At 38.0% G+C, this 18,886-nt stretch overlaps 1 long non-coding RNA gene across 1 annotated transcript in view; it reads left to right on the top strand.

The window, feature by feature from the left end:
- LOC122993069 overlaps nucleotides 1-18,886 on the top strand; it is a 91,060-nt gene that overhangs the window by 63,086 nt on the left and 9,088 nt on the right. The gene's annotated exons all lie outside the window — the stretch shown is intronic.

Below are 18,886 nucleotides of genomic sequence, written 5' to 3'. Positions count from 1 at the left end.
ACGGCACGCAGTGGACATAACGCAGATAATAGCTGACATTAAACCAAAAGGCTGAATGTGAGAGAAAGGATCTTCCTCACTGAAGTTTCTACAAAACCTCAACAGGTAGCGAGAAACTCCAAATGAATAATTTCCACTGCCCCTAAATGACCAGAATCAACAACTGCTGTATTAAATTAGAGTATAATCTCATTCCTAATAAAGGCACTTTGCTGATGCCCATAACTTTGAATAGCATTACTCTCATTTGGCCAAACAAAGCAAACAAAACAAAAATAACAAAAATATACCTCCATATTTTAATACCCTTCCATACATTTTTGATATGAATGTGTCTGGAGTCCAGTTTTCACAAATCATATGCTAATGTGTCCTGGAAACAACATCTATGTGATTAATGCAACATTGTTAGGGAATTCTTCAGGAACTGTTACTCCAAATATGCCGTGAGTGTCACTGACCTCAAGCTACTACATACTATCAATCATTTTAACAAGGCAGCCATATCGAGAGTCAACATCATTAGTTGTCCATGATTATCAGCTCGCTATATTACAGGTCACATTAAGCAAGCCCAGTAAATTTACAGGCATTGTCTAGGTGACATTGGTACAGAGATATATCTTTGTCCTTTTTGTTTCGGAGTAGTGACACATATGGTTCAAGGACAACAGGACCTTTTCATAATATGTTCCTAAAAATGATTCACCCTCTTGTACTGTGATGAATCTACTCTCCCTTTGTGATGAAATTACATGTTGTATGTCAAGCTGAGGCAGAGTAATACGCTCTGATTATCAAGCAATGCGCCAAATCTTCGACTATCTCCAAGGAATGCTAATCACTCTTCTATTGGATTTTTCTGTGACGCCTGCCATTAATCCTCACCACATTCTCGTGTGATGAAACTGCAGGACTCTTTTGAACGTAATTAACTCCCATGATCGCTTTTGAACCTCACTGCATTGAGTGCTCTGATCGAGAGAAATTACACCAGGCTATTGCGAGTATTTAATGGACCCACGAGTGTCAATTAATGTAGAGAAGCTTTTCATTGCTCTTTCTTTTCATGTCCACTAGCCCAGGTTTTATTAAAAAGCACTTATCCTGAGCCTCTGCTTTTGAAATGAACAGCCTTCTAAGGCATTACAATAACTTGCGTCCTGTTGTGAGTAGCCTGAGTGTGCTAGACCTCCATCACAGAGACTTTTGACCCAACTCTACCTCCGGTTTAGCCTCAATGCTTCAATCATGCATCTGGTGGATTTATTTTTTAATTCAACCTTTATTAATACAGCGTGGTCCAATGAGAGCAGTTCACTCTCTTTTGCATGGGCGGCTGTGGCTCAGGAAGTAGAGCAGGTTGTCCATTAATGGTAAGATCGGCGGTTTGATCCCTGGCTCCTCCAGTCTGCATGTAAAATTGTCCTTGGGCAAGATACTGAACTCCAAAATTGCTCCCGATGGCTGTGCCAGCGGTGTGTGAGTGTGTGTGTGTGAATGTGCATAAGATTAGCTCCCGACGAGCAGGTTGGCACTTTGCATGGCAGCCTCTGCCATCAGCATATGAATGTGTGTGTGAAAGGGTGAATGATGACATGTATTGTAAAGTGCTTTGAGTGGTCGGAAGACTAGGAAGGCGCTATATAAGTGCAGTCCATTTACCTTTTTAAAAGCAAAGGCAAAAATCTGACAGACAGACAAAATACTAACAAGACTTCAAAGAAGGATACATAACAGTATGGGATAAAGGTTAATGAAGATCTATACTTAACTCAGATGTAACCATTGCAGGTTGAAAAGCTTTTCCAGCTTTTTGAATAGTCCAAAGCTATTCCACCTAATTGGAGCACAACATTTATGGGCCTTTTTACCAAGTTTTGAATTTTGAAACCTCCAGAATGAGACACTGTGATCCATAAAGCGGTGAGTTTGCTTAAACTGTAGAGGACATGCAAAATATAAATATATTTTTTCCTAGAAGTGCTTTATAAATATATACTTAGGAGTACAGGTATCTTTGTAACCTACACTGCTGTACAGAGTCAAACTGATGGAAATGATCAAAGATTTACCTTTTAAATGAGACCAGGGTGTAATCAAAAGTCTTGAAGAACAGTAACCTTCTTATTTTATTATTTTCGGGCTTGTGTGCAAACACGGTAGTGCCTGGTGAGAGGTTAAAGAGTGAAATGTCGATGGTGGTGCATGCCAACCCTGTCTCTTAGATATTATGTTCTTATATAATTAAATTGCAACAGCAAATATTTTGTTCGAAACGTAATGCTGTTTGAATGACATTTTCTCTCAACATAATGAGAAAATGCTGTTAATTAACATATTTGGCAAGTTGCAAAAATGTTGATACTGAACATATGAGTGAACTGTTCAGAGACAAAATAGTTCTCTTTTTTTTGTTCCACCAAAATATCTGATCTTGCAGAAGCTCTACAATATTGACTAGTATTATGTTTACTAGGCACAGGCAGGACTTAGGGGAAGATAGTCTTGGTTTAATACAGAAAAAAAGTCTGCAGTGATTTGAAGCAGTATGTTTGTCATCCTTATGCAAGTTCCTTATATGTTGAAATATTACATTCATGTTTTTAAGGAAACCCATGTTGACTGTGGTCCAAGAAGGGAAGTTATAACATCCCATACCCCCAAGCCATTCACTTAAACTTCCTCTCTGTCACTTTTTGCTGAAGCTACTATAAGAATGTCACATGACTTCCTGCCCTGGCGCTAAAAGAAAAAATAAGAAAACAGCCAAAGTTTTTGCTTTTCAGAAGTCTTGCATTGGGACACATCTAAATCTGAATTGCACTCACTATCACCACTCGTTAACCTCATCAGGACAGTCAGCCATCGGCAGTCAACCGACTATATAGTCAAGACTTTTCGAGTCTGCAAACACGCTCTCAAGTTCATGTATTGTTAATGTTTTTATCTACAGCTCCCGTGATAAGCACCGACATCACAGCATCTGGCTGAACAATTATTCTCACAATACCCGGGGGAGCATGAGATTATGCTTCCTCCTCCCATGAGCACTGCAGCACACAGCCTTCTAATTCAGTGCAAAAATGATTTTTTTAACCTGATTTCTTTATGGAAGAAAAATCATGTTAATGGGGTAGGACGTGCTTAGACATCTCTAACCATATATCTTACTCCGTAATCTCCCCTTTAGCGATCACATAACCAGAGCTGTGGTACTTGAGTCCAGTCTTGTGTACAGTCTCCACTCAGCAGGTCTTGTTTCCACAACAAAAAACAGGTAATTTTCTATGTTTGTGCGATATCTGCTGCCAGTAACTACAGCAACATGAAACTTTGTATGGCTATGTTTAGGCACTGGCAGCACTCGGTTAAGGTTAGGGAAAGATGGTCTTGATTAAATACAGAAACATTCTGCAATGACTTGAAGCACAATCTTATGAAAGTTCTCACGCAAGTTCCCTATAAGTTGAAATATTTAAAGGAAATCCATGTTGACTGTTGGTAGAAGAAGAGAAGTCACACCATGTCATATCCCAAACCATTCACTTCAACTTCCTCTCTGTAACTTTTTGCTGTATCTGCTATAAGAACGTCACGTGACTTCCTGCTCTGGCACTGAGTAAAAATTAGTTGATGAAACAGTAGAAAACAACTGTACATTAATCTGCCAGGATGATGTTTTGGAGGCTGAAACTGTTTTTTGGGTCTAGTCTTAAACATAACACAATGTTTTTTTGATGTTGGTCTTTGGTGCCTTTCTTGGAATCAGTTTGGTTTGTTTTAGCTCTGTATCATTACGTCTACTCACTTCTGGGACATTACCCAGAATAATCACACTGTTGGTCACCAAGCTATGCTAAGCAATTAGAGGTGAAAGTGTTAATTATGGTCTCGTTCAAGAGCTGCTTGAGAGCAACTATCAGTTGAGGAGACAGTGTTACTGCTTTGCTTTTCCAGCCCAGTCCTTTTGTCTAACCTCAAGGCTACTACAAAGCCACTGAGTATCGCCACAGCGTAACACCGTACTTCACGATATCACTTCAGTTAATGATAATACTGTCCCTTAGCTCCTGTCCCCTCCTCTTCTGTTACACTGCTGTACAGAATACCACAGGAGACGAAGGTAAGCTTTACACACAACATGTCAGCGTATGCGACCGCTAATATACTTTACTTCTCCAAAAAACTCTTCTTCTACTCTTCTTTTTTTTAACATTCTCCTTTATTTCCCCACTACAGCAAGCCACTTAGGTCATAAATAACATTCTCCTCAATATTATTTCCCTTTTACTGCCTTACAACAGTATTATAAGCTGCACAGACAACCAAACAGCTGTGGTGAGGACAGTCGTCCTCTATCACACCTGGCATCGTGCTTTAAAAGATTCAGTTAATGGAAAAATTGTAGCCCATATTTAATTCAGATTTACAACTATAGTTTGTTGCCAACTGATTACCTACTTTTGAAGGGCTGTTGCTCACAGTTTATCAGCTGACAACATGAGCTATTTCTTATGTTGTCGATCAATATCCCATCATAAATCAGAAATGGATGGGACTGATGTATTCCAACATTGCTGTCACCTTGCGGGTTTTAAGAAAGTAATTTACTAGGGTGACCTTAAAGAGAAGCTACAACCCTGAAAGCGAATTTACTTTGTGGCAATACAATTACTCTGGACAACAGATTGTGGACAATTTCTTGTAGAATTTATGAATTAGAGATTTTTAATACTAAGATTAGGGGGAGAGGGCTTCTCTTTACTGGGTGATAGATGCAAATTACCTGACCATTCTTTACTGATATTAAAGGTTCTTATTTTGTTAAAGAGGATTCACATTTACAGTATATGAGAAAAATTGTACCACAAAGGCGACTCCCTGATTCGTTTTTGTCCTCTAGCCAATGTAACACCATATTGCTGGACTTAAATGAGCAATTGGAATGTATTAAAAATAGCCAAAGGGATTTGGATGCTTGGTATGATAGATTGTGTAGCTGCGTCTATGCAGCATTGAACAAACGTGTTAAGAGGAAATATAATAGCCATAAAGGTTTTAAGGAAAATCTTACAAACCCTACTGGAATTGAGATTTGCAGACTTTGTGGGACAATTTAAGAAAAGCAGAGAAAACATTTCTAAGATGTAAAAACTTGAAGGAAGGGGCTGAATAAAGAATTTAAGAAAAGGCAAACCAACTTTGACAAGAGGTTACGCACTGTGAAACACAGTCTTAATAGAAGTCTTTCATTGCATATTGATTCCTTACAAAATCATAATCCCCAACAGTTCTGGAGTGAAATTAATAGATTGGGTCCCAGAAAGTCTAAAACTAGAGAATGATGGATGTAGCTCTGTTTTAGGGGTTGTATTAAGTTTTTTTGTTGTTGAGGGAAATAACTAGTTTAAAAGAGGTAATGGAAACTGAAATGAATACTGATGTAATATGTTTTTGAATGCAATTTTTTCCATAGAAGACGACATAAGAGCATCGCTAAACCTATTTTTGAATCTTCAGACTAATGATCCCAAGCTTCCAGTCAGCTATAAGGGTTTAAGTCTTATTAGCTTTATTCTACACTTTTAAATAGCAGACTTGTCGACCACCTTGAGAGGACAGGTTTGCTTGTGGATGAGTAAAATGGATTTAGAAAAGCCAGAGCATGTATTGATCATATATATGCAGTCACTTCCATTATATGTGCAAGAATTAAGCAGAATGGGTCTACATTTGTTTGTTTTATTGATTTCAAGAGGGAACTTCTTCAGTATAGCCTGTTAAATTTTGGGGGTCAATGGGAGGTTTTATTATGCCATTAAGTCTCAAGCAGCTGATCCCTGTGCTCAGATTAATGAATACACACAACTGGATGGTCTTCTTCAACAATATGGTGTGAGGCAAGGAGGATGTTTTGTTACCAACATTGTTTTCCATTAATGTTAATGATTTAGCATGTTATTATTTGGCATATTATTATATGTGGATTACGTACTTGCTCATCATGAAAAAAATCTGCAGATTATGCTGATCATTGTTGTGGAAATAGAGACTAGTGGTAAATCAAGACAAAACACAAATAGTACATTTTATACACAAATCATTGGAGAGAAGTTCAGTTGTTTTTAGTTTTGGTTCAACAGTGCTGTCATATACTGATCAGTATAAATATCTTGGCTAGACGGTGGGTGAGCACATGACATTTAAAGAAGCTGTCAGTGTTCTCGCTCAGTCAGCGGGTAAGAGAACTGGGATCTGTACAAAACAAAGTTAATGGTTAATCAAGTTAATCAGTGTGGTAATTTGAGATTCCATACTTATACATAACTCTGTAAATCATATGTGTGTGTCCTGTGTCTGACTGTGCTTCTAGTGTTTGGGGTTTCCATGATCATACAATTTGCAACACTGTGTATCACAGAGCTGTTCAGTCTTTTTTGAGAGTCCATAAATTTACTTCAGTTTTGGCCATTAGTGGAGATATGGGATGGGAATCTCTCCAAACATCAGGCATAAATGTCAAATGCTTCGGCTTTGGAGTAGACTTATGAAGACGTCTGATCAGATACTCACTAAAAAGATCTTTAATTGGGGCATTTCTCATCATCGTCCCTGGGCAAATGAGTTGAAATCCGTATTTTATTTGAATAATTTGTCATTAATTTTCCAGAACAGATTACTTTGTGATATTTAGGAGGTTGGAAGTAAAATGTTTCTCATGTATAAAGAAAAATGGTCTGTTGACATATGGTATAGACAAAAATTACGAACTTATTGTCTCATAAAGAATAGCAACAAAACCTTATGTGAAGTATAATTTAAAAAAAAGACAAAGATCCTCATATGCTAGGTGGAATTAAGAGTGAGCTTCATTTTTTGTTTTACTCTCCTGTCTACGAGGATATAAGGGATGTACTTTTTAGTAAAATGTCCTCCATTTATATTGATTTCTCTGGGCTGGATGATTATAAAAAACTTGAGTTGTGCTTCAGAAAGGGAACCTTTTTTGTAGCAGATTTTATTTGCCAAGCTCGGGAGAGCAGGCATTTTGTTTAAGACCGAGCTGTATAATAATCTGTAATTTTGTAATGAAATGATGAATAATGAAACGTTTGACCACTGCAACTATACTTTTGGTGTCTTGTAAAACCATGAGGGCGCTTTGTGTGCATGACACGGAAATGAAAGAAAATCAATCAAAAAATAAAACACTGTCTGCACTTAGCCCCAAACCTAACCAATAAAATCTGTGTTTTTGAATTTGTGGCACAGCTGACAAATCTGAGTTTTACAGTGACGTTGAGCTATTTGGAATAATACTTGGAGCTCTCTTCATAGAGCCAGATGTGTTCTAGGTTTTTGATGTTGTGCAGGGGTGTCAGAGGAGCAGGGCTGGCAAGCGTTTAACAGATAATTGTTAAATATTCACTAAATCAGTCTTCCAGAGTTTGCCCAGCCTCTAATCAAAAACCGTGGTGGGCATCTTGAGTAATTGATGCATAGCTAATGACTTGATGATTAATAGCCTGACGCTCAACTCACATAAATATGGCTGATCCAACCATGAGAAAGGGGAGGGGGGGTGAAAACAAAGACCCCGCAATGTTCTGTGACGTGTTCAAGGCCATGAAACCTTGTCAAGCCATCGCTCGTATAAAAGCCATCTAATTAGAGAAGAAAAGCTCAGTGCTGGGTGTGTTAATAAGTGATGGGTGTTAATTAGGTTTGTCCAGGCATATGGATATTTGTTCTCTGGATTAACATGGCTGTGAATGACGATGAAGGAGGGAGGGACAGTTTGTTTTAGTTTGCTGGCTCTCATTGGCTACAAGGCGGTGTATCTGATCACTGGTTGGCGTAGGGATGAATGAGATTCAGTGAAAGGTCCTTTGGGTTTTGTAAAGGTCACAGTTTTGTTCCTCTTGACAGCAAGGTGACTGTATCTGACTGGTTTTCACCCTCTACTCAACAAGTGCCAGCAAGGAGAAGAAAAGACACTAATTACGGACATCCTGTTCGCACTAATACCCTTCTCATTCAAATGAGGGTCAATGGTTTCCTCATCTGTATGCAAGCTACACAAAAGCAGCTATTAAATACCAAGAATTTTCCTTGGCCAGGTCACGAGAGCTGATGGATGAAATCTACAGCTGCATCTAAGGATCCTTCTGATGCAAGCAACAGCAGTACATGATGCCATTATCCCATGCTGTGTGCCTAGCTAAGACAGATGGTCCTGGGGGACCAGCGAAGCGTCGCCATTGTCCTCCCTCCTCTCCCCAAAGAGGCCATTGGTGGATACGGCACTATACTGGGCTAATATTAGCCACAGATAAGGACACCTACAGAGCGAGGACATTTGGCATCAACCGGAGATACACTATAGGGAAACCTTCAGTCCAGCTATATATAGCCTGGAGAAATGAGAGGAGGAAGACCTGCATGCTGTGATGTTCTCTGTCACTTGCTTTTCTGTTTTGAAAAATGTGTCTCCGGGATTAAATGGATTCCCCGGCTTCATTTGTTCCTACTGTAGCCTACTCAGGTTAGGATTTAATTTAACCTTATTTGTTTTCTACAGAGGGATTTTTACCACACCTGCACAATTTGCATGTCTAATTTGCACATATTGAGATGAAAATCTGCACATATTATAATGAAAAATGATACAGTAAAATATAGAAAGTGATAGTAAAATAGAACCGTTTATCATCCTTATCTGTTTAATTCGCTCATTTCAGGGTATTGATTGATGGTTTTGTGTCCCACTCATATCACGTGAATAATTGAACAGGATAAAGAATTTGTATTTTGAGGGAACTGTACTAATTTGGGATTGCCATTCTTAGATCGTGGTCTGATGATCCACCAAGAGGATGAGGTTTCCACCCCCAAGCTGTCTCTGCCTTGTTTCAGGTGCATTCTGCTCTCAGAGAGACATACAGTATATGTAATTTAACAAACAGGTACACCAGACTGGAAGCACAATTTGGCTGTCATGTTAGGCACACCTAGCCTGTAATCAGTGAAGTGGTCCTCTCTTCTTCATGCATATTAATTTACTGCAGGATTGAGCAAATACATATTGAGTATGCAGTTTTTGTGGTTATCTATTTTGTGCTGAAAATCATTGAGCTAAAGTCAGGTACTGTTAAAAACAGAGAAAAGAAAGATAATTGAGCTAACCAGTATTCTATGTAAATGACAGTAGACACAAGGTGTGTCCATAACGCAAAATATATTAATAACAAATTAATACAATGTCTGTCTGCTAAACACAGAGGGGATGGAGATTTAAGGCTGTGTGATCTTTAACTATAAATCTGTCTTGATGTTAAATGTTTGTTTTTAGAATTTAGGAGAAAGTAAATAGCTTACCATACGATAAATAAGAACCATGACCTATCCTCTGCTGTCAGTCGCCCAAGTCATTCTGGCTCAGTTGCAAGTCTCTCTTGTGTTTTTGCTTATATTTTCACACACTTAAACAGCTCATCCAAGGTAATAAATCCATGAAAATATAAATAATCAAAATAGGTGTTGTGTGTTTGGTGTCAAGAAGCCAGAATATGGATAGCACTTACAGGGTGGAGGAAAAGACTCTCTCGTAGCTGTAAGCTTAAACTCTGAGCGTCTTGGGTGATATAATATTTATTGCTCTTCAAGAGCAGTTGGTGCAAAGTCGATGCGGTGGATTAAAATGACTGACCTATCCTCTTTTGCCCTCATCCCTACAGACGATCAGCAGCGAGAGAATAGCAAACGTCCCAGCATGGACCCTCTTAGCAATTAAATTATTGCTATTTTGACTTATTTTTTTCAGAGAAACACTATCTTTCTTTTGAATTGACTGACTCAACAGGAAAGAGCTGATAATCTGTATCTCAGAAATACATGCCCCTACATGCGTCATATTCTTGATTCCACATTGGGTTGGCCACTTGTTCTGCAATATGCTCTCAATGTGCTTCAGATAAAATATTCACCAAACAGCATTTCATTACGTCTGTTGCTTATTTTAGAGATCTGAGCCCGGTAATTGGCCTCAAAATGAACTTTTTTATTAATTTGGTTTTGGTATATATTCTCAACACATGTTAGGATCCAAGGTTTTACCCCACAAACTAATTTAATTATCACAAGGAAAAATATCAAATATCAGAATTTTTTTTGAACTTTGTCCAGTGCTCTCTATACCCTGAGAATTTCGGGATAAATTAAATATTTAAACTGTTTATAGTGCATTTTACACAAAGTAAAACATTTAAGGTGCTTCAGAATGATTAAAACTGCTTAAAAAAAAACCCCAACACATGCTGTCAAGTACAAATCCTTCATATATCAGTCAGAAGAAAAATAATACAAGAGAACATTTCCACTTGTCGGCTGTGATCAGCAGTTCATTATGATATCAAAATGCTTCACCCACATGCAATTATGATACTCGATATTTCCTTCATCTTGTTTTCTCTTGCAGCCTGTGTTGTGCCTGTCAATCTTTAATTTTTCCTCAAGTGTGTTATTTATGTGTGGGTGTGTGTATCCTTACACGTTATCAACACACCTGAGGCTGTGCATATGTGTATTAAGAACGTGTTTTACCCTCGTTGTCAACATGATTTAGGAAGTGTGCGAGTGAGTAATGGACAAGCATTAGGACTTGGGTTTAGGATGAAATTAATATAATATTTATGTTGATGTTTCAGTGGGAGATAAGGTTAGACGTGTAATGTAGACAGAACCAGGGCAAAATTGAAATTTCACTTTAGGGTGTATTTAAGAATGCTTAAACTAGTCAAACAAAGATGTGTGCAGCCTAATACGTTGCATATATATTGTAATATTTTGGCACACAAGATCCTGACCTGGACAGTGTATTTATAAAGTCGTAATTCTGAGTTACACACTAGTGGACATACAGTATGTAATTTAAAAAAAAAAAAAAATTTAGTCACTGATGATTGAGGTGTATATGAACAAGAATACAAAATATATATACCCTTTTAAAAATAAGCAAATCAAATGAAAAGATGTTGAAATTAAGATATTTACATTTTAAAGGCGTTACCATTCGAGTGGATTCCAGCGGTGCCCCAGTTCACAGAAATATCAACAAAATATGACTAAAAACAGCTTCTTTTTGACAATAACATGTTAGCTATTTTTGATTTTTCACACGCTACTAGGTTTATTGATGTTGGCTAGCCACATTAGTGTAAAATAGACATTATATTTAGCCAAATCTTGGTTTATTCGTCAAACAGCAAAAAATATTTGGAAGGAGCATGCTAGCAACTTTTCAGAGCCAACTTTGAAGCATAAAGATGGTGAGTTATGAGACAGGAAATGGCTCCAACATGTAACTCCCCTTAAAGTTAGCTAGGTAGCAACCTGAAACTGATGTTTTTTGGATTCATACATTATCATTCTATTTTTAATCTATAAAAGTTTTTCTGATTTAATGGTCTAAGGATAAAGAGTGCCGTATGTTGTACAGATTTTAAAGCCTCTGAGGCAAATTTTTGATATTAAAAAGTCCAAACATTTGACTGGTACTGTACGTAAAACTGACTTAACTTAACTTGACTGAAGTCAGATTAATGTTAGTTAACTTTAGTTGAAAAGTTGTGGCTCATAGCTGACCTCAGCTGCGGTAAATGTAGTTATGTATCTTTGCTAGCTGTTAGCAAAGTTGATATCTGTTATTAACTCTATTAAACTTTCAGCCAGTTAGAAGTGAAATCTTTTCATTGCTTACAGTATGTTATTGGTCAGAAAGTTAGACAATTTTGTCAATATTTATGTTCTAAGACAAGGACGAGCAGTGAGATTGCTGCAGGCACTTAAATGAGGAGGGACAAATCATGAAATTATTCAAAGTGACGTGTTTCTTTGTTTTCGTATAAAACAATATATGTGCAAGATAATTCATGCAACTGATGAAAGTCCTCAGAAGTATTTGGCTATAAACACGGAGTGTGTCTCCCCGCTTGGCTAAATGTAGCTCCGGAGGCCTGTATGTAGTCTGCTGGCCTCCTCTAAACAACACACTCCTACACACACACACACACACACCGTCTGCTCACCGGCTGCTATCATCTGCTGGCATGAACACACACCAGCTCGTGTCCTCCGGGGGGTTGGAGGGTTGTGGGTGGGAGGGCAGGTTTTCTGGCAAGCCCTTCGCTCTTCACCCCGTACACTGAGGCTGCATGTCTCACACCCTCCTCCTGTCAACTCAAGGACCCCTCTATCAAGTGTCTGTCACTATCGCTCTCTGTCTGTCTTTGCAGATAGCTAACAGATGTCCAAGTCAGGGTCGGTGAGTGACATACCATCACAGTTAGGGTGGGTCGGATTATGCAGCATGTAACGGGATTACAAGTGAAATGTTAGCCGTTGTGTGATGCGGTCAGTGTGGAAAACCTGCTCAGATCACCAGTGTTTAGAGCATTTCACTGCTTTTGAGTCAAATTTGCATTGACAACCTTGTAGGAATGACCATGCTTTCCCAAAGGTTTACCTATTCACAGACTTTACAAATCAAAAGGCTACTTTTTCTTTCTCCCCTTCACAAGAAATTACAAAATAATAAAGAATTAAATAGAAATAGAAGTTATTACTTACCCATCGTGATATTTAGCTTTGCAGATGCATGCACGGTTCAATACTTCTTCTTCTTCTACATCAATGCAATGTCTTTGAACCTACTTTTCCTCTCATTTGTAGTTTTTTTGTTTCGAGAAAAAGCCCACGATTTCTCATGTTTGCCAGATTTTCCAGTATGCGGAAACTTTAAAATATCACAATTCTGCATGAATGTTGACTAAATGTTGTTCACTAGTACTGAAGATTCAGTAAAAGTCAAATCCCTTAGGGGTAGGAAATCACCCATAACTAGCCAGAAATTATCAGAGTGACACATTTTTGTTCCGAGTAAAGAGAGTAAGAACATCTTATCAGCTTTCATTACTTGGGAAATTACCCCTTTCTCCAGATGTATCCTGACTTGTCAGGAGTTTCCAGGAGGTGATGTTCAGGCAGAGATATTCAGTGAGAGGACAGATGTTTAATGAAAGCTTGATGAGAATAAGTGTACTGAAAGATCGTTTTACCAACACTGCCTGGATGGGCTGATAAATCTCAACTTCATTACAATAGGTAAAATATTTTTATACGGTCTAAAATCGTGTTATTTATTTAGGTTACAGAGATGCTTCGTGCAGCAGGACGTGTAGTTCAATGGGAATTGGACATGTGTCTGTGCAATATATGCAAGATGCTGCAATATTAGTTTCTGTAGCATCATGGTGTTGACTTTGACCTCTTAAGGCTTGGGGAATAGAAATGCATAGAAACCAGGTAGTATTCCTCCCTCTTCATTAAACATAAGTTACAAATAGAGTTCAGTAACGTCCATCTGAAAACTTTTACATCCAAACAAAAGTTTTTTGTGACTTGCACTCTTCAGTGGTTCATACTTTTTCTCTCAAAGAGGGAAATTTATGATGTATGAACTGAATCTTCACATATTATCGCAGATTACTGTGAAAAAAAAAAGGATGGAGTTTGGATTAGAGCAAACCAATGGACACAATGCAGGGTTCAAACTTTTTGGTGAGTAACACTGAATGTAAATAGAAACTTTGTTTACAAGAAAGCTCCACAGGGCGTCTTTTTTATGGAGGTAATAACTGTGGTTTTCACTGAGAAGAAGGTGAAAATTCTGCACACAACATTTTAAGCGAACCCAAAGTTGTGAATATTTGTTTGTTTTTTTAAAAAAAAAAGTTTTTGAGGAAAGGGTAATGCATGAATCTTTCATCACTGTGAAATGTTGGAAACACACATTAGTTTACATTGAGAAACACTGTAAGATATAAGCATTCACACTGTGTTCACATTTTGCTTAGTGAGCACTTACACAGTGCATCAGTCATCATGCTTTGGAGCAGAAGTCTCTAGATAATAACTCAAATGAAAAAACAAAATGTTATGTCATTGTTATCTCCTGTGCAGAAGCTTTTCTTTTCCTGGTTTTGACATTCACGTTTTTTTTTTTTTTTATTATGTTGATAATCCTCATGAAACCTATAATTATGTGTTGAATGGATCTTCACCCCACCAGGGAAATCAATTAAATTTCAAAGGCTTTTTGTTTAATTTATGAGATGGGATTTTAATTCCACTGGCTAATGAAAACTAATGAAAACTTCCATTCAGATTTCAGTCATAGATCAGCATATCAATAGCACTGATGCAAGGCATTTTAATACATTAACCAGCTTAATTTGGAGCACATGTCTGGAAGTACTTATACATCAGGGATTCCTTATCAAATCACTATCCAGCTTCTCAACACATACTGTTTGCAAAACCATTTACACTTCAGGCACTTAGTTCAGGCTCATACATGGAAAAACTTATGAATATGTGAGACGGTAGGTTCAGATCTTTCAGGGCTGTTGATGTGCACATTTGCGGTTGCAGGATTTGAACTTTCAGGTCACAGGGTTGCCGTCTAACCACAAAACCAAGCTTCAAGGGTGTGCATTTCAAAGGAGCTGATGATCTTCAACAACAAGTGTAATTTATGGGTCAGTGTAGCCAAGTCATGGTATATTAATTCTAAGACTTGACGCTACGCATTGCCAATGACTGGGTTAACTTGAATGAAATGTTGAATGGACTCTCCTCGCTCGGTGCTGGAGGAAGTGAATTCTAATCCAACCGTAGTGCAGCTCAGCTTACTAATAAACCACTCAGAGTGCAGCACAGAGACCGCGTACATCCCTGCCCGCTACTGTGAGCAGTGAGTAAAGACCAGGATCAAGGCCAAAGTCTGAAACCAGACTCAGAGGTTGTGACCTTGAGGTTGCAAAATCTCTATGTGTACTCACTGAGAATAGTAATGATAACAAGCCTATGTGTAGGCCTCACTGCAAGGTCTGGCGGTTATAATAAGAGTCCTTCCTCCTACTTCTATTTCGTGTTTAACTAAACATAATAGGTCTTATCCTGTTTTCAGCTCAGCATCCTCTTAGTAGACCATTAAACTGAAGCAAGGACAGCAAATTATATAATAATATTTCAGATACTAGAATTCTTAAAACCTTTTCAACTCTGAGTAAATTATTTTTTTATGGGCACGTTTCGCTTTTATTGGATATGATACAGTAGACAGAAAATGAGGGGAGAGAGAGTTGGGGGAGGGGGGGTAGGGGGGGATGACATGAGATGTTTGGATTATACATGGTCAGCTTCCTAAACTCCCCGGAGGATTTCCCGGTATATAACAAAAGCTTGGAGGTGGGGAACAGCATGCTGCAGAAAATAGATTTGTAACCACATTTGTTGCTGTGGATTTCTATATGAACTAGGTATATATATCTATATGAGCAGTAGGTCCTTCATATACTCGGCTATACTGCAGGAGCCTGAATCAACTGTTTATACACCCACTGTTTTCACAAAATAAGATAGCTAAACCCCAATGCCAAAATACTCCATCTCAAACAAAGGTCCTGCTTTAAATTTTTTGCTTGACTAAAATTCAAATGTACTAAATGTGTCAAAAATAAAAGTACAGAATGACTGCTGTGAATTATATTATATATTATATATATATATATATTATATATATTATATTGGATTACTATTATTTTGTAAGCAGCATTCAAATGTTACATTTTGTTGATGTTGAACTTTACAGCAATTTATCATATATTATAAGGGTTTTTTGTAAGTAAAATCTTAACCTGCAAAGAAACTAATGACTATAAAATCACTGTCAGATAAATGTAGTGGAGTAAAAACAACAAAATTTTCCTCTGAGATGTAAAAAAAAAAGTTCAGTAAATGTTACTTTCCACCTTTTGGATTTTGTCTCTATAAATAAACTTGGCTATCTAAGTGCTAACAGTGTCAACACAATTGCTGGGACGTTATCAATCAATCAAACTTTATTTGTATAACACATTTCGTACATGGTAGTGCGATTCAAAGTGCTTTACAGATGACTGACTAAACTGTCAGGTCCATCTTCAGCTTCCTCTCTGTTTCACTTATCTCTTACCACATCACGACTGAGCTGTCAGTCTGCTGTCAGACACCATTGTTTTTATTGCAAAGTGCTTTTTATGTCATAGTAAAATATATAAACTGACCATGTAGCAGACAGAGAATCAGTCAATAGTTCTGTTGTTATGCTGCACTGATAAAGATTTGTGCAGGACCATGTGTGAAAAAGCTTATAAGTAGAAATTCTGAATGCATAGTTTTCACATTTTCACCATATTTCCTGTAGTGTGCAATAGCTTTAAGGATGAATTATTAATATACATATTATGTGCACTCATAAGGCATGGTAGGACAAAATATTGTTTGCAGGGGAAGCACAAATGCATGTCTAATGTACAAATCTTGTCATTATATCTTCTTTTTTTTCCTTCATACTTTTACCATATAAATATAAATCAGTCTCCACTATGCTCTCTGTGGTTGTTGTACCAGATGCTTTCAAAACAGAATCAACATTTTGAGTATTTACATGCATATGTGTTTTTTTTCTCTAGCCTTTCACATTTTGGTGCAAACATACATCAACATATCATACTTGACAGTCATAACTCAGAAGAAATGTGTGTTTTTGTATAATACCTGTGACATTTGCTTGGCATTTGAATCCACCTCCACATTGTTCTCATGCAGGGACTTACAGGAGTCAGATTAGCCATTTATATTGGATTTAAATCCCAGGATCAGAATTTCCATCTTAAAACACCCTCGAGTTGAAATTCCTGTTGACATTTGCGTCCGGTGATTGCTATTTCAGATAGCCGTGACACCTAGCATGTTATTTAGATGTCATTTGGATAGCGGCTAGCGTTTTTAACTTCCCACAAAGATCACTGTCGAAATTCCTCCTCGCCTCTCTTCTAGATGGAGTTAAAAAAAAAAAAAAAAAAAGAAAGAAAGAAAGCGAGCCTCTGTGAAGCTGCCTGGCACACTGACACGTCCATTACATTTAATGTTGTGACAGTGGGGAGTCGTTTGCAAATGAAAGCCCGCATGTGTGAAAGTAGATCGTGTATGTATGTGTGTGTTTTTGTGTGATTTTAGATAGTTGTGTGTGTTGCATGTGTTTCCATGTTTTTTTTGCAAATGTTCTTACATGTCTTTATCTGTGTTTATTTGTATGTGTCATAACAAATCATTGGAAACATGTTTGAGCTCATTCTGTGTTCGCACGTCCATCACTGTCTCACAAATGGAAACATTTCTTATCGAATGACACACAGCAAACCGCCTCTCTTGTTTATCTCGTGCAGTGAGTCGTCTTTCCTGTCTCCTCGATATAACATTTATACTTTTTATGTTTTGAGAGGAAGTGTTGAAGGCGGATGGTGGGTATACAAACCCAGAGGTTCACACTCCAAGTCATGTGTGTGGTTAGGTTGAGGCAACAAAAAAAAAAAGGAGTTGTCTTTGCACACATGTAAAGACAGATGTGTAGAAGATAAAGCAATAGTTCAAAACAAACAATAGTATTAATTGTATTTATTAAATAGTTTTGGTCAAGCGAACTTCATCAGACATTTACACGAAAACTAAAGCACTTCAGTTAAGGTTTGGGAAAGAGTGTGGTTTTGTTAAATGGTAGGAAGGTGAACAATCCATATTTTACTTAAACATAAGTAAAATAAATGCTAATCACACACATTAAAGCTGGGTGAGTGCTAAAACCAAGAGTCTCCCTCCTCTTAACTCCTCTCAAAGGAAAATCAGACTTACTGTCAAATTCTGAATCTCATTTAAATCACCAACTATGATAAATATACAGAAATTCATCATGGTTCTCTTGTCACACAAACAAGATGACAACTTAGTGACTTTTAAAATTCTACAGGGACAGCAAAGTGTCAGAAGCAGTTCTTAAATACACTGCGGACATTACAGTAGACCGTTTCTATCATAAACATCAGGTTTTTCCCAGTGAAAATCAGCGGTTTCACAGTGTTTCTTGTATTCCAGCTCATGATGGACGAGTACCCAGAGGATCAACCCAATAAATTAGTGTAACGGCAGCCTAATCATGTTAGCGATACCCACAGACATCTGGTAAACACTTCAGCTGGAACCATGCAAATGAACTCTGGCATAATGGACGGCCAATTATGGATTTGACTGATGGGGCGAGCAGAGGGGGGTTTTGGTGAGAGGGAGAGAGAGAGAGAGACAGTGACGGAAATTTTTATAAAAACAGCATACAGTGTTATTTGTGTATCTGTGCATATACATGTATGTATTTATACATGCATAATTTGTTTGGGGATGTGTGTTTGTGTGGTTATCTCTGTGCACATGCATGTAACATTTACATCTGTATGTTTCTGCTGCCTTTACTGGGTGAGGGAGAGGACTTAATTTGTGTGTTTTTGTATGCGCTCATATTACATGTGTGCATGCGTTTATGCAAATGAGCATGTTTACTTATACATACTATGCTTATGCACATATTTAGTTCATGTTAGAAATGTGCAGAGAAGACTTTTTTTTCCGTGTGTGTCTGTGTGCACATGTGTACCCCTCCGCCCCCCTCCTGCAGACTCCTTCCGCATCTGTGTGTGACAGCGTGACAAATTTACATTACAGAGCTCACCTGTTGACGTTCGGGGGGGGGGGGGGGGCGAAAAAGATAACTATCGACATTGCCATGGTAACTGCCACCCTGCTGTTCACGGAGACCCACAATGCAACAATGCAGAGAGTGTGTGGGTGAAGTAGGGTGTGCTGTTGCTTGTGGGGGTTGGATGTTCTTTTTCCAAAGGTATAGTCGGCGACACAGCGGGTAGGTGACAGGGATTACAGCCTCAGCCAGTGG

The sequence above is a fragment of the Thunnus albacares genome, chromosome 12 (assembly GCF_914725855.1).
Source record: "Thunnus albacares chromosome 12, fThuAlb1.1, whole genome shotgun sequence".
Classification (NCBI taxonomy): Eukaryota; Metazoa; Chordata; class Actinopteri; order Scombriformes; family Scombridae; genus Thunnus; species Thunnus albacares.
Note: the sequence above shows the minus strand (reverse complement) of the source record. Positions and strands in the feature narration are given on the sequence as shown.